Source organism: Vulpes vulpes, chromosome 2 (genome assembly GCF_048418805.1).
Source record: "Vulpes vulpes isolate BD-2025 chromosome 2, VulVul3, whole genome shotgun sequence".
In the NCBI taxonomy this organism is placed as follows: Eukaryota; Metazoa; Chordata; class Mammalia; order Carnivora; family Canidae; genus Vulpes; species Vulpes vulpes.
Genome location: NC_132781.1, coordinates 40136590 through 40154404, shown reverse-complemented (window position 1 = coordinate 40154404; position 17815 = coordinate 40136590). Strand labels below are relative to the sequence as shown.

The 17815-nt window shown below is 36.7% G+C and overlaps 1 protein-coding gene across 1 annotated transcript in view; it reads right to left on the bottom strand.

Annotated features, from left to right (window-relative positions):
• MYO1D (myosin ID) overlaps window positions 1-17815 on the bottom strand; it is a 326946-nt gene that overhangs the window by 161019 nt on the left and 148112 nt on the right. The gene's annotated exons all lie outside the window — the stretch shown is intronic.

Below are 17815 nucleotides of genomic sequence, written 5' to 3'. Positions count from 1 at the left end.
TCCCTCTGCCCCCACCCCCATGCACGCTCTCTAAAATAAATAAAATAAAAATATTTTTTAAAAAAGAGAATTTCCCTAGTCAAAATTTCTAGAAGTGTAACTGCTAGACTAGAGGCAAACTGATTTTAAATACTTTTTGGAAACACATCGCTAAACTACCCTCCAGAAAGTTATCACCAATTTACTCTTCTGCCAATAGTACACATATCCTCAGCAACAATGAGTACGATTTTTTTAAAAAATCTTGAATCAGATGACAGGTTAAACAATGATGGCCATTTTTCTTTCTTTCTTTCTTCTTTTTTTTTTTTTTCAGGGAACTGATCACCCATATTTTCAGCTCAATTTCTTAATGGTGTATTTATTTAAATTTTTTGGAAGGCCCTTTTGTCTATATTAAAAGTATTTATATTCTGCACCTGCTGAAATTTTTAAAAAATAGAGTTTAAAGTTTCCCCATAATGAGAAAAATGAATGTTCTAAATATAGGCAATAAGTAATGACACATTTCCCAGAACATGTTGAATATTTCATAAACTGTTTTTTGGTTAGCAAAACTTAATTGTCCGAGAGGGCTGTGTTAAAATGTGCCATGATAAAGAATATGAATAATTACTGATACACTTGGATTTCTTGGTAGCAGTTATATACCTTTGCTATAGTAAGGAAAGGAGTAAAATAAACCTTGATCTGCAGCCCTCACACTTAACCCACATGTATTTCATTATATACTAACCTTGCTATATAGGATACATTTTATCATCCATTAAGTATCTCAGCTTAATGAAGTATGTAGCAAAATTATGTAATTTAGAAAAGTCTTTAAAAGTCAGTTTTAAAAATCGTCTTGGGGGGAGAAGAATATCAATGCTGTCACTAAGCAGTAAATGCCCATTACAATAAAATATTTTCATTGCTGTCTCTAATATTTGTTACCCAATTATTTCCAAAAGAATCAGGGGGTGTTTACAGTAAAAATTACACAGACAATGGAGTCACCCAAGTAAGGATAAAAGGACAGCAAGGTAATGGGGCAGGGGTGTGGGTGGGAAGGGACACAGTCACACTTGAAACCCCCAACTCAAATCTGAGCTGGGAGATTCCTGGCAGCAGCAGTGAACAAGAAACTGCATCCCTGTGAGCTGCAGGGATTTCATTATTTAATAAGGTTAGAAATTAAAGTAAATACTTCCAGCACTTAAATAGGTTTTATTTCTAAATAATTTTTGTTGAGGAGGAAGAAAAATTAATTGCTCAGCCATGATTTAATGGTTTTGTTTGGCTTGGCTGTGCAAGTCTCTGGCTACCTGGGTGATACAGCTTTTCTCTGGGTTGAACACATCCTATCTGTAAGATCTTTCATTTGGGTCTGGGGCAGCAATCCTCACTGAATTGTTCAGAAGTTTTGTAATTTAATGTAAACATCTATTCACAGATAACTTCCCCTTCACTAATTAATTCCTTACAAAGAATCAATCTCTTGAGCTTCCAGCAATTAAAAAAGAAAAAGTGCAATGAAAAATGGAGCCAAGGGCTTTTTTCCCCTTCCTTTTTTTTTCTACCACCACCTATAGGGGCCAGAAAGTGTTGTCATGGAGACAACAGCTGCTGGGTTATGAGTGACAGGTCTCAAGAGAGAAGTGTCTTGGAAAGGGAACATCTCAAGTTAAAAAAAAAAAAGTGAGAGGAAAACCAATGCAAGCTCTTTTACTAAGCATAGCAGGGGAGCTCAGTTGAAAGGTGTATTTAAGCTAGCAAAGAATAAAAGCAACATTTCACCCTTTCTTTCACCTAACATAGGAAATGTTTTCCTTCCAAAGGGGAACAGATTCCTTTTAAGCAAGTCTCAAGCATATGTACATATCTTGGCATAATTACATTTTAAAATTGGGATTCACACTGATGCACCAAATTGGTTGCCTTAGTAATGAGATATCACCCGGGCAACGGATTTGCTGCTCTTTCAGGAGAGCAAATCATCTGCTTCCAACTTATGGGGGAGCAGGCTGGGGAAGGGGTGGCAAGGGTTTCTTACTGGCAGTATCTGAGAGGAGATAAATAAGAAACAAATTATTTTTGACATGTCACCATTATTTTCCAAATATGCTTTTTATCTTTTTTATTCATCAGTTAGGTGGGAGGAGAGAAAAGGGAAGCTAAAAGGAAGGGGGTACAGAAAGAGGGAGGAAGGGAAAGGGAAAGGAAAGGGGGAGGGAAGGGGAGAGGGAAGGAGGGAGGGAGAGAGGGAGGAAGGGAAAAGAATGCTCTCTTGTTCTGCTAAATTTCTGAAGCATTTTTATTGTTCTAAGAGGCCTTTGCATTTGTCTCTATGTAAATACTAAGCGGCATCAATAATTGACTTATAAACCAACATAAATTTTCTTCACAAGAGTAAAATAAATGACTTATACACAGTAATGTTACTGTGACAGTGCTGCTTAGTAACATACACGAGGTAAGACTTCAGTGTTCAGTACTCATTTATGAAATGTCTTACACATGATAAACACTCCCTGGTTTCTTCATTATGAACATTCCTCTTTTCCTATACCCATCTTATCAGCTACCAATAAATGTTCAATATACTTTCTTACCTGAGGATTCTGGTACTTGGTTTGTGTTTCTTCTGCTTTCATCTGGGTCAACTTTACCATGATGGTTATTAATAAACCAATGATCTCCTAATCGCAACATTAAGGAGGCGTTTCTCAACCCTTGTTTTGCTGGACATTTCTATGTTTGATACTCATCATTCCTCCTCACTTGAAATTTGCTACTTCTTTTGCTTCTTGACTCATATGTATAATCCTGACTTGAAAATCTCCTAGACACCTTAAACATATCATGGCTCAAACTATTACTTTCCTCCACATATGTTCCTGTACCCTCCATCTCTTTGTTAGTGATTAGCGATACCAGCTATGCAGGAACCTAAGTTGGAAACCTGGGAATCACTGATTCTTGGCTTTTATCAGTCTCCCATTCCAACAACTATCATGGTCTGCTGTGTTTTTTTTTTTTTTTTCTAAGTAAGCTCTGTGTTCAATGTGGGGCTTGAACTCATGACCCTGAGATCAAGAATCATATGTTTTACTGACTAAGCCAGTCAGATGTCCCTTTGGTTTGCTAATTTTAACTTCTAAATATTTCTCAAATTTCTCCCCAACTCAATTACCATTGCTTTGATTGAGGGCCCCATTTGCTTTCCCCTAGATTATAGCAACAGGTTCTTATTGGCCATCCTAGCTCTAGTGTTGGCTTTTTTTTTTTTTTTTTTTTTTTGTAGACTCCACTCCCAGTGTGGAGGCCAATGCTGGGCTTGAACTCACAACCCTGAGATCAAGACCTGAGCTGAGATCAAGAGTTGGATGCTTAATGGACTGAGCCACCCAGGCATCCTTCCATTCTTGACTTCTAATCTCCCTTTAACATGGACCTATCTAGAACTCAAAAACTGACCACATCAATTCTCTCTCTTAAACTTTTCAGTGGGACTTCTGACTATAGGAAGATTGTGGCAGAAGAGACAACCTGACATGCCTGCTGCCAGGAAGATCCCTATGTGCATCTGAGCTTGCAAGAGAGTAAAGGACTGACTCAAGTGTCAATATTAGATAGGTCAAAATGAAAAATTCTGAGAATGCAAATTGTTGATAAGGATAGGGAACAATAAAAACTACCACACATTTCAGGAAAATTTAAGTGGGGACAGTTATTTTGGAAAGCAACTGGACAGTTTTAAGTAAACTCTGAAAATGTGTTGACTAAAACCTAGCATTTGCAGTGTGTGGTATGTTCCCAAGAGAATCAGTTCTTAGGATATGGCCTGGGGAAACCTGAACATTGCCAAGACCCTTTCAAGGGAGTTTCTAGAGAAAAACTAATTCCATAATAAAACCAGCAGGTTATTTACCTTTGTTAATTTTCATGCTCTCACTAATCTACAGTGGAATTTTCCAGAGGCTAGATTACATGTGATGACATCACTACCAGCAAATGGAGTGTGAGCTGGTATATTTTTAAATTTTCTAAGGTGAGCTTTTGGGGGTGGGGGGTCCCTCAAAATTTGAGAGTAGCTGCCCCACAGAGACTCAGTCACTTGTAAAAAGGAAACGTACAAAAATATTCAGTGTAGCATTAGAATGACAAAAAATTGAAAAACTAAGTATTATTAGGAAAATTAATGACTCTTTAATAATGAAATGGTATAAAGAAGTAAAAGTAAATAAACTAGAGCTATCATTATGGACCCAGAAAAATTTGAGAAAACATGCTGAGTGAAAGAAATCATGTTGCAGAAGACTTTGCATAGTGCACTGTGGTAGCAGAGTATCACAAGCCATGACAAAAAATGTATAATCAAATCAGAGGCTGTCAGCCTCGAACAGAGGTTATTAATGAGGAACCATGACAGAATGGGAGCTTGTTGATCCTGGTGCTTTGAGAAGACAAGCCCTGAGCTAGCTCTTTACATCTTGTTAGGTAAACAAGAGAAAGGGTAGTAAATATTTATATACCTGGTATAAAATTCAAGCTAAATCTAAATTTAATCCTGCCATTGCAGGTTGCACTACAGCCATGTATGATTTTCCAGTAAAATGTAAATCTAACAGAGTGGTTCTCAAACTTTTTTAGTACCTCTTCTTCCTGAAAGCCTTCTGTTCTCGGCCTAGGTAGTTTAGGGTCTCCCCTCTGAGCCCATCTGGCAATGATTCCACACCCCAGAGTGTCTCAATTACACCATTCCCTTGGTTGGAGGGTGGGCACATCTCCCTTCTCACTAGGTTGTCAGCTTCTCCTGGGTAGAACACTGTTCATTTTTATATCCCTATTTAGTAATGAATGAACAAACTCAATTTATAACTTCGTTAAAAATGCATATGAGCACCCTTCTCCCACACAGCAACATCTCACAGAGTTGGGAAAGACACGTGCTACCTGCTTCTTGCAGTATACTGAACAGACATATGGTCAATGACCACCATTCGATCAAAGGCATATTTTTTTCTTTAGTCCTTTCAACAGTTTAGTGAAGGTCAAGTGGCATATTTCGACCAGACATATTCCCCATGAATGAAGCAATGAATAATTGATTCTGGAAGCCACAATATCCTCCCCTCCTTCCTGTAAGTAAGCTGATGCTTTATCTATAGTCATCCTAACACATCTTTCCCAACCTACTCAGAGGTCAAAAGTCACTTTTACCAAAACAAATAAAAATTTCTTCTCCTAGAGCCTGTATTCTCAGTAAAACAGGGTCACTGATTACTTTTTTCATTACTGTACATACTTATGTCAAGAGCTGATTCACCCTTTCAACATGTGTTTCTTTCCAATTGTAGTCAAAATGTATATTAGTTCACATACTTAGTAGTAAATGACTCAGACATCACTCTATGTCTACCAATGCCCTTTAATAAAGGAATTTTGCCAAATCATATTCTTCTTCCTCTCTGACCATGATGCCACCATCATTTTTATAAACTTTTCTTCAACAGTGGAAGTCGTACCTGTTTTTCCTACAAGGAGGACACTCTAGATAATGCCACTGTGGTGAAAGAGAACAGTGGTTAAGAGTGTGTGCAGACGGCTGGCCTATGAGTGGCAGGTCCCAGCTCTGGCATTCACCATCCATGTAACCTCCAGGGAGATACTCAGGCACTCAGTGGCTTTAGTTCCCTTTCCTATTAAATGAAAATACTAGACACTCATTCACAGGATTCTTGTAAAGATCCATTTAATATATGTAGCAAGTGCCCCAAACACTGCCTGTCCCTTAGCAAAGATTAGCTACTGTATTAGCAGATCCTTTTACTTTTCTTTCTTTCTTTCTTTCTTTCTTTCTTTCTTTCTTTCTTTCTTTCTTTCTTTCTTTCTTTCTTTCTTTTTTAACTTTAAAGGCAAGGGGCACCTGGGTGGCTCAGACGGTTAAACAAATGCCTTTGGCTCAGGTTATGATCCCTATGTCAGGCTCCTTGCTCAGGAGGGAGTCTGCTTCTCCTCCCCTCTCTGCCCACCCCCCAACTCACGCTTACTCTCTCTCAAAAAAAAAAAAAAAAAGCCACAAAACTTTTTTTTTTTTTTGCCACAAAACTTTAAGGGCAAAAGTAATCAATTTTCTATGAGAGATTATTATTTTGATTTTAGTCTGAGAAAGAAAACACTTGACTGCTTTCACAAAGAAGTCAATAAGCTTTGTTTGAAAATGATGTGAAAGCCCCCATGGCTTCATGCTGCTCCGTGACAATGTTTCACAAAAAATGACACATCAGGGACTAGGGGCAAATGAAAAACTAAGCCAATAGGATCTAATTTTCAGATAATGATTCTATTCACACTTTTCTTTTGGCTGGTTTACAAAATTATTATACTCAGGTCTATGCTAACCTTTGAGACTATTTATAATTAATAGCTATGATAGTATTCTCAGTTTTAGAAATTACTTTTTTTACTCTATGTTTATGTTTTAATGAATTACTTTTAATCTTTCACAAGATCTTTCTATATTACCCAACCATAATATGTAATATTATAATATACTATAATATAACTCCACCCATAAAAATATAAAGTGCAAATTTAGCAAGTAAGTACACGAATATACAAGTAATAATATAGTTAGTTAGGACCAACCAGGGCAGTCCTTATGATACTTGAGCTGCCTTTAAAACATACCATTTTTAAGGATGAAATGTCACTGAAAATCACAATATGTTAAAGACTAATGTATTCCATTCTCAAAGATGCCTCAGCTTCAGGGCTCCTACCTGTAACAATCTGTGAAAAGACATTTCTAAGTCAATGGGGAACAATAAACACAAACTACATATTAGGTGATGTTAAGGAACTATTATTAATTTTACGTGGTATGAGAGTGACACGCCAAAGTCCTTATCCATAGAGATTATAATGGTATGTAAGGATAAAACGATAGTAGAGCTGGGATCTCCTTTGAAAAAACACGAACCCAAACCAAATCAACATCCATAAAAGCATGAGGTGAGTACTAGGCAGTACTGAAGCAGAGCATAGTTGTTGAAGCTGAGATAAGGGAACAGAGAAACTCTTCTTTCTACATTTGCAAGTATTTGCAATGTTTCATAATAAAAATGTCTAAAAAGAGAGAGAAAATATACCTTCTTTCAAGTTATACACCCCGCCATTGATGGACTGTCTACTAGGCCCCCCAAATTTAATAAGTTCCAGAAACTAGAGTTTGTACACCTAACATTCCATGATCATAATGCAGTAAAACTAAAAATTACTAACAAACTAAAAAAGGAAGTAAAACATGAATTGCCTGGTAATGATTTTTAAAATATTTTTATAGTCAACAGATTCATGAAGAGATGCTCAACATCACTTATCATTGGGGAAATGCAAATCAAAATCACAATGAGGTATCACCTTGTACCTGTCAGAATGGCCAGAATCAAAAGACAAGAAATAAGAAGTGTTGATGAGGATGTGGAGAAAAGAAAATTCCTGTGCACTGTTGGTGGGAATGCAAACTGGAGCAGCCATGGTGGAAAAGAGTATGGAGGCTCCTCAAAAAATTAAAAATAAAAATACCATATGATCCAATAATTCCACTACCAGGTATTTACCCAAAGGAAATGAAAACACTAATTTGAAAAGATACATGCAAGCCTATGTTTATAGCAGCATTATTTACAATAGTCAAGATATGGAAGCAACCCAAGTGTCCATCAATAGAGGAATATATAAAGAGGATGTGGAATGCATACATACTAGAATATTACTCAGCCATAAAAAAGGATGAGCTCTTGCTGTTTGTGCCAACATATATGGACCTAGAGGATATTATGCTACCTGAAATAAGCTGGAGAAAGACAAATATTGCATGATTTCATCTATATTTGGAATCTTAAAAAAAAAAAAACAAACAAAACAGAAACAGAACCATGAATCTGATGGTTGCCAAAGGGGAAAGAGATAGGGAGATGGGCAGAATGGGTGAAGAAGAGTGAGAGACACATGTTTCTACGTATGGAATGACTAAATTGCAAGGATAAAAGGTACAGCATAAGGAATATACTCAATAACATTGTGCTAGTGTTCTACAGTGAGAGATGGTATCTACACTTGTGGGGAGGACAGCACAGCATATAGACTTGTCAAATCAATACCCTGTACCCCCAAAACTAATGTAACATTGTGTACAATTATCTCTCAACTAAGAAAAATAAATAATAAACATTTAAATTGGAAAAAATTTTATTTATTATTATTTTTTAAATTTTTAAAAGATATTTTATTTATTTATGAGAGACAGAGAGAGAGAGAATCAGAGACATAGGCAGAGGGAGAAGCAGGCTCCTTTCAGGGAGCCCAATGTGAGACTCAATCCCCAGACACGGGATCATGCCCTTAGCTGAAGGCAGATGCTCAACCACTGAGCTACCCAGGTGTCCCGGAAAAAAAATTTTAACAATTTTTTGGGAAAGAGGAAATCTAAACATAAAAATATTTAAATGATAATATATCAGGTCTTACAGACACAGCAAAAGTAGTTCTAAAAACATATTTCATATCCATTATTAATAAATGTGAAAGAAAAAAAATGCATGAAGCATCCAATGCTAGAAGTCAGAGAAAAGATAATCTCCTGCTTGTTTCTGCTTTTTCCATTCCAAAAGAAGGAACTGATGAAGATAAAAAGTAAAGTTAATAAGTTAGAAATTAAAAAATGGTGGAATGAATAAGTCAGAGAGCTGGTTAATTAAGAAAAAAAAAAACAGTAAAATGCACCATTAACTAAAGTTGATAAAGAAAAACGAGAGTGAGTACAAATCAAATACACAAAATAAGAAACAAGAGGGAATGACTAAAGACACAGGGGAAATGAAAAGAAACATAAAAGATTACTTTGTTCAATTCTATTCAATTAAATTTGAGAACCTGTATGATTTTCTAGGAAAATATAAACCACCCAAACTGATTCCATGCATAATACTAAATAAGAACACATCAATTGTTATGAAGAGCTAGAGAAAGTTGTTTAAGAGTTACGATCCATGGGGCAGCCCAGGTGGCTCAGCGGTTTAGCACCGCCTTCAGCCCAGGGCCTGATCCTGGAGACCTGGGATTGAGTCCCACATCAGGCTCCCTGTGTGGAGCCTGCTTCACCCTCTGCCTATGTCTCTGCCTCTTTCTCTCTCTCTCTCTCTGTGTCTCTCATGAATAAAATCTTAAAAAAAAAAAAAGTTACCATCCAACAAATACCCCCTCTTACATGTCCTCACAGGGAAATTCAACCCGAATAGATTAACTCCTATGCTATTAGACTGTTCCAAAATATGGGAAAAGAAGGTTATCTTGCTGAGGCAAACATAATATTGACACTGAATTGATTAGTACAATTCTCAGAATTGATAGCTCAAAAGAGAAAAAAAATTACATGAGCATCTTAATCCCTACAAAGAAGTAATTCTATTTAGTTTGACATCTATTCTTTTTTAAAAAACATCTATTTTGGGGATCCCTGGGTGGCGCAGCGGTTTGGCGCCTGCCTTTGGCCCAGGGCGCGATCCTGGAGACCGGGGATCGAATCCCACATCGGGCTCCCGGTGCATGGAGCCTGCTTCTCCCTCTGCCTATGTCTCTGCGCCTCTCTCTCTCTCTCTCTCTCTCTCTCTGTGACTATCATAAAAAAAAAACAAAACAAAAACAAAACAAAACAAAACAAAAAAAACATCTATTTTTGATTTTGAAAGTACTGTTCTTTTTTTTTAAGATTTTATTTATTGATTCATGAGAGAGACACACACACACACACAGAGAGAGAGAGAGAGAGAGAGAGAGAGAGAGAGAGGCAGAGACATAGGCAGAGGGAGAAGCAGGCTCCATGCAGGGAGCCCAACGTGGACTCAACTCCAGGTCTCCAGGATTATGCTCTGGGCTGAAGGCAGCACTAAACCACTGAGCCACCCAGACTGCCCGAAAGTACTGTTCTTAACACAATGGGAAATAGATGGATACCTCCTTAATGTGCTCAAATGTATCTACTTCATAGCATGCATAAATAAAACTCACTAGAAGCCTTCTCAGTAAATTCAGGAACATTTATTTCAAGGATGTCCAGTATCACCACCCTAAGAAATTTCACAAGGGAGGCTTTACAGCAGTGTGGTCCCCTCCCCAAAACATGATTGCCAGTTTGAGGGCAGTGGCCCAGAAGTACTGAAATAAGAAGAAGAAGAAATTTTCCCATGTGCCATCTCAAAAACATGCTGAATCTTCAATGCTTCTGTATACTTTTAACCAAACATTATATACAACATGCTTAAATACTGCTGGTGTATTGATAAAAATAGGTAGCCTTATTTTTGTATAATATTCTCACAGTATCAGTTTGTCAGCAGAATGACAAATATTTATTATTTTGAAATTTAAAAAAAAAGATTTTATTTGTTTACTCATGAGAGACACACAGAGAGGCAGAGATAGAAGCAGAAGGAGAAGCAGGCTCTCCGCAAGGAGCCCGATGTTAGATCTGACCCCGGACCTCAGGATCATGACCTGAGCCAAAGACACTCAACCACTGAGCCACCCAGGCATCCCTTATTTTGAATTTTTAAAAAAGATCACCAACTCCCCTATAATTCTCTCCTGAACTCCATGTAAAATTGGAAACAATTACACATGAATTAAGCCCACATTTTGAATATTTTCTCTTACTAGCTTGAGGGCCTTTTCCTCCTTCCTCAGCTTTATCATAACCTCTTTCTCACACTCACTTATTTTCCACCCTTTTTCTCCAGTCATTCCTTTGTTCCCCCATATCTGGCTTATGAAATTGTGCCAAGTTTGCTATGGCCTAATAATCAAACCACTACCATATTCAAATCAGGAAGCTACCAGACAAGCAAAAATAAAACTCTGGGAGCCTCTGGACCATACGAGGCCAACAGATCTGAATACTTAGAGTGTGAAGCTTCCAGTATTTCCGAGCTAAACATGTCTATAGTTTCACAAGAGAAATTTACCAACTGACTTTAGATTCAAACTTGACTGTGGATTCCACAGTTCCTAGTGCCATGGGTGCTACAAGTTCTGGGCCACATATAGGTTGGAATAAAAGCTGGAAAACTCATAGCATGTAGTGTGAAGCAAGTCAGGGGCTAGCATGATTTAAATTTCCAAAGGACTGGCAGCTGTCACATTTGTGAGCTTAAATGCAATCACAGGGTACCCACAAACTGCTTGGAGGAAAATGATTAAAGCTTTAAGATACTACTTTAAGAGAGAAGGTCTATGTTTAGTAGCCTTCAGGATGTGACATAAGAAGGGCCTTGACCTCTTAACTACACTATAGCACACTGGAAAGGATAATTCTATTCCTAGAGCTAGGATCAAAGCTGTGTGATCTGAAACAGTCCCAGTATGTCATATGGTGACTAATTAAGTTCTCTATCTACAATCAACTATAGATACCCTTTAAGAAAGGGCCATTTTCCCAAATGAAGATGAATTCAAAAAAGCACCTATCTGTCCTATAGATGGGTCAAGAAACCCATTCTTCAAATCCATTAACGTATTCCAAATTTGTTAATGGCCACACAAAAGAGAATCTTCCCTCATATTTTCTATTTCCCTTTAAGAATCCATCTTTCATATCATCTTATATGACAGTTTTGATCTTGGCCTGATCAAAGTATCAGTGTCACTCCTTAAAGTAAAAACATAAATTTAAAACTATATACGTACCAAAAAGGGAGAGTTTCTTGAAAGGATCTATTACCCATTCCTTTCCCAAGACAGCAACATATTTTAAACAGAATGTGTACAGAATATTAGAGAATCATGATTCTTTGTAATGCATCTGGTGTGATATTTTCATAAAAAATTTTATTACAAATTATTGTTTTTCTCAAGGTTTCCCCAACTATGCAACAAATGAATGTCTTATTTTCTGAGAATTAATGAACATAATACATAGAAGACAAATGATAAAAAAGCCAAAACCAGTCAAGTCCAAGTTGAAAAAGGAAAAAAGCTACAAAAAAACCAACTTGACAGATTAGCCTCACAACACACTTACTCATTACACACGTCAACTCAGCCCCACGTGCTGCTGAGCTGACTACTGATCTCTCAGCACCTCCTTGCTTAAAGCTATAATTGAAAAAACTTTAAATAGTTCTTCAGTGCTGCCTAGAAACACCATCTTATCCGATTTCTCATTCAAATGTGATGTAAGGAACACACACAGACTCATATGTAGAGGGTAAGTGAAGCAATTATATATTATGAAAGGAACAGAAGTATGGTCTTAAAAAAAATCTCACTGGCTATCCCGATTCATTTCTTTTAGACATGTAAAAATGTGTACACAACAATTGGGGTTTTGTATAAAAGCTCTTTTCAATATTCAGGCAAAACATTTTAGGTCATTCAGAAAGGGTGTTTATAAGAATAAAAATATCTAGTGCTTCAGGGAGTCCAGCTCTTTCATGCCTCAGCTGGTGGGAGCATAAATTGGTCCAATCTTTTCAGAAGCTGTATGACAATGGGTACAGAAAATATTAAAAGTGTGTATCTTTGAAACCAAAAATTTCTGTCTGAGAATTTATTCTAAGAAAATAATCAAGGATAATGACATGTGCTTACTAGTAGTAATAACAGCATGAGTAGTAATAACAATAGCTAATATGTATTGAACTCTGGGTCAGGCACGGCTCTAGGTAAGCAGAGCTGTGCACTGCAGTGGGACCTACAGAATGAAAAACAAGAAAAACCTAAACATCCAGTAATAGCAGATTGACTAAGGAAGCTCTAATAAATCAAATTAAGGACAAAGAAGGCTCTTATAAATACACAAATAATGTTTACTCATGTAAAGATTGGACAAAAAAATATTACATAACTAGGTGACATGATTTCATTTATATTTAATATAAAAATTGTATTTTAAAACTATAAAATTATTTGTATATTTTTCATTTTTCTGCATGAATTTGTATTGCTACTACTTAGGTACTACAAAACTAATAAAAGTCTTTGAACTCTAGATGATTCTTTTTTCTTTTTGAAAGACTTATCTATTCATTTTAGAGAGAGAGCAAGTGAGCAAGAAAGCAAGCACAGGGCAGAGGGAGAGGGAGAGAGAATCTCAAGCAGACTCTGCACTGAGCATGGAGCCAACATGGGGTGCAATCCCACGACCCTGAGATCATGATCTAAGTTGAAACCAAAAGTTGGATGCTTAATGGAATGAACCACCTAGGCACTCCTAAGATGGTTATTTCTTGTTTAAAGATTTATTTATTCATTTGAGAGGGGGTGGGATGGGGTAGAAGGAGAGTCTTAGGCAGACTCTGTAGTTAGTGTGGAACCTGACATAGGGCTCAATCCCAGAACTCCAGAGATTACAACCTAAACTGAAACTAAGAGTTGGACATTCCACTGACTGTGCACCTAGGTGCCCCTAGGATGGTCTTTCTTTAAAAAACAAACAAATCAACAACAACAACAACATCAAAAACTCCCCAAAAAACCAACATATTTGTAACAATTTTATAAATCTCCTAAAATGCAAAGCATATGACCAAGTATATAAAGATGAACAAGATACACTAAACAAATTATCTGTAATTCTTGATACTGAATACTTAGAGGTTTATATAGTTACAGTGTGGAAATACACACTTTTTTATGAATCAGAAAGTAATCCAATTTGTATCTTTTCTGTAATCTCTGGTTTTGCAGTTTGTTCCTCTAAGAACAACAATTTTGGAGGTTCTGGTTTTAGTTAACATAATTGATTTTGCCACTTCCAACTTGCCGTTAAATCTCTCTGGAGGTACAGAAAAGGTGAGATAATAACCTGAAAGCTAGGTTCTCACATGTTAGAACCTGTAACACAGTATGATATTGGCATAGGAATTGCCAATGGAATAAAATGGTAAGTCCTGAAAATAGACTCAAGTATATATGGGAATTTATTGTTAGACAAAAGCAGACTTTTAATTTAGTGGAAAAAAGAAGAATTTTTAAATAAACTGAATTAGAATAGCTTGCTTTTAACTTGGAACAACAGAGTTGGACCCTTATATAATACCAATTATAAAAACTAAATCCCAGATCCATAACTTTCTTGAAGAAACTCAAAGATCAAAGAAAAAAAGATAAGAAATATTAAGTGGAAAATTTCATGTCAAAGAGTATATTTTAAATGGATTCAAATGACAAATGATAGCTTAGGAAAAATAATTGCAATACATAAAGATAACAGCTCCCACAAGTTCATAAGAAAAAGACAAACAACCCAAGAGAAAAATGGGCCACGGATACAAATAAGCAAATAACTGAAGAGGCAATCCAAAAAGGACAATAAACATACTCTCATGAAGAGTCATGGGAATACAAAATGAAAGTAGACATGAGTTACTACTTCTTACTGATAAGAATGGAAAAAGTCCAAAAGCCGGGTAAAAGTCACTGTAGTTAAAAAAACATTAGGGAAAAGAAGTTCACTTATGTTGTGGGCTACACAATGTGAACTGTTAGTATGTATGATGATTACAAACATGTACACCCTTCAAGCAATAATCTTTCTCATGGGAATCCAGTGCATAGAATGAAGGCTTTAGCATAGAAGTATCTAGTACACAGGATGAAGTATTCCTACATGTATAAGGAAGTCAATTAAAGTTATGGGAAGATAGTGGGAGTATACAGAAAGGAGTTAACACAGCAGGCCTAAGACTGTATCCTTAGAAAAGCCTGATTCCAAGGTTGGCCCTTGGCCAGTGTCTGCAAACTTGACTGGGTAGTTTTATATGCCGATATAAAACCTTCCCTAAATGATAAGAGTGGCTCTATTTGGTTATACTGCTTGTGCAAACAATGGGATTTATGCTGCATATCTGATTTCCTTCTCGAGTCTGCGATTTCAGCACATGTTAGTCAGAGGGTGCCTACATAACCAATCCCCAGTAAAAACTTTGAGCACTGAGTCTCTAATGATCTCCCCTGGTAGACAGCACTTAGCACGTGTTGTCACAATTCATTTCTGAAGGAATTAAGCATGTCCTATGCAACTCCACTGGGAGAGAACTCTTGGAAGCTTGTTCCTGGTTTCCTCCAGATTTTGCCCCATGTGCCTTTTCCCTTTGCTGATTTTGCTTTGTATCCTTTTGTGGTAATTAATTTAATTCATGAGTACAACTATATGCTGAGCCCTGTGAATCCTCCTGGTGAATCACCAAAATTGGAAGTGGTCTTAGGGACTCTGACATACGTGGCAGGATGAGATGTGGGCAGAGAAGGTAAATATTGGAAAAAGAATAACAAAATCTTATTTAAAAAAAGAGAAATGTGCTCATAAAAAAAATCACCACACGAATTATCTCATTTATATTATAGTACACGTTGATATGCGCAGAAAGATATTAGAAAGGATGACTACCACAACGTTAATGGCTTGTGATCTCTGGATGGTGGGATTTTAGGTGATTTTCCATGGTTTCTCTTACACTTTTCTATATGATTTGAATTTGTTTTTGCAATAAGTATGCTTTAATTGTATAATCATACAATTAAAAAAGATAAAGCTATTTTTAATTTAAAAAGGAAAAATAAAAGTCAATTTTTGGAGATTCTGGTTTAAGATAGCATTTTCTGGGATGCCTGGGGGGCTCAGCAGCTGAGCCTTGCCTTTGGCTCAGGGCATGATCCCGGAATCCCGGGATCAAGTCCCACATCAGGCTCCCTGCATGGAGCCTGCTTCTCCCTCTACCTATGTCTCTGCCTCTCCCTTTCTCTCTCTCATGAATAAATAAATAAAATCTTAAAAAAAAAATAGCATCTCTTGATGCTGCCTCCCCTAACTTCCTGTTCCATTTCTGTAAGGTTACAGAAGAAAATAAAAATACACAGCACATGAAAAGGTAGGTGACTGATGACCTATTCCCAGAAGCTGTGAGAAATTTCCAATAATTTTATGGCCCATGGAGTTGGTTTAAAGAACAAATCATTAGATCACCTATAGTCTGCCTGAGAGTTCAGAGGAAAATCCTTATTTTATTTCCTGCTCCACTGCTTTATGGTTCAGAAATTCAAGATCTACAACACTGAGCAGACTGGACAGCTCTTCTCCCATGGCTTAGGTGATAGCTTTTGAAGTAGACATCCTTTCTTCTTTAGCATCTCCCTTTTCTAAATAGAAATCATGATTTCTCACCAGAAGGAAAGCAGAGGTGCTGTAGAGAGGACAGAGAAAGGAAGAACCGTAGTAGGTGTGCATACCTACTATGCAAGAGTTGGCTCACGGGGCTGGGCGTGCAATCTGTGACTACCAGAGCTGTAAGATGAAAGCCTGTGGGACACGTCAACTGTGGAGGAAGCGAACAAACTGCAACAGGAGATGTAAGAACAGGATTCTACCAGCAACCACTGGACAGAAAGTAAGTTCAAGGTAGGCGACTATACAATGTATTATCCATAATTATCCATATCAAAAGTGACAGTTTTGAGAGCAACAGGGGTACAAGAGACAACAGTCATAAACCAGGACTGTCCCAAATGAACGGGGAGGGAGGGTAACTCTCATCAGGGCCAAACCCTGTGTCAATCTCTTCAAGGCTAGTATAAAGAAGAAAAGCAAAGTTTTGGATCTGCCAAAAGAACAACAGCAAAATACCATTGGTAAGTATTGAAGATCAAAATAAAGGATTTGAATATATGGAAGAACAGATATGTGAAAATAATTCACCATGGCAAACAGAAAACAGACACCCAACCTGCGTAAAACAGAACTGAGCAAAAGCAATACAAAAAAACTCAGTTAAGAGAAGGAAATTGTCTCAGGATGAAATAGAATTTAGTACTCCATTTTGAGAGATTTTCCGAAGTTCTTGAAAAAAATAAATAAAAGAGACCAAAACTTAGAAACAATTGGAAGGGAAGAAAAAAAAAAAGTTCATTATTTGCACATGATATAATCACTTCCCCAGAAAAACTAACAATCAACAAGGTCTCACTCTGGATACAGGTAAGTCAACAGAAGCCCATATTATTTCTCTGTATCAACACCAGGATATAGAATAAAATATTCATAGCAGTAACAAAAACAATAAGGAATTAACCATGAACTGACCCTGAAGGCCTTTCTAAATCTAAAGGTCAAAGAATTGATTTAAATAAGCCTATTCTGTACTCTTCAGATGATTTAATATTGTAAAAATGTTAATTCTTTCAAATTAATCTATAAATTCAATGCAATCCTAATAAAAATTATTGTTGAATTTAATGAACCCAATAAACACACATTAACATTTATGTTGCATAATAAGGTATAGATGTAAGTTAATCCACCTTCATAAAGTGTAAGAAAAAGATGACTTCTCCTACTAAACACTAAGACATACTGCAATAAAAACAATGTGGCATCATTGTAAAAAAAATGGCAACGGTATAAATAAACATTCGGAGACAGAATATATACACATGACAACATATGATAAATGTGGCACCACAAATCAAACTGAAAAGGACATATTGTTTAGTAGATGGTACTGAGAAAATGGTTCACCATATAGAATAAAATTGGATTCCTGTGCAAAACCACATATATAGGTAGGTTCTAAATGGATTCAAGACTTAAATGTGGAAGATGAAAGTATACAGTTCAGAGGAGAAAACAGAGGCTAGTATCTTTGTGACCTGAGGACAAGGAAAGCCCTGTCCAACAAAATTTAAGACGAAGAATTGAAGAATTTGATGATGTCAAAATTAAGGATTCTCTTCAGGGCTCCTGGGTGGCTCAGTCATTGGGCATTCAACTCTTGGT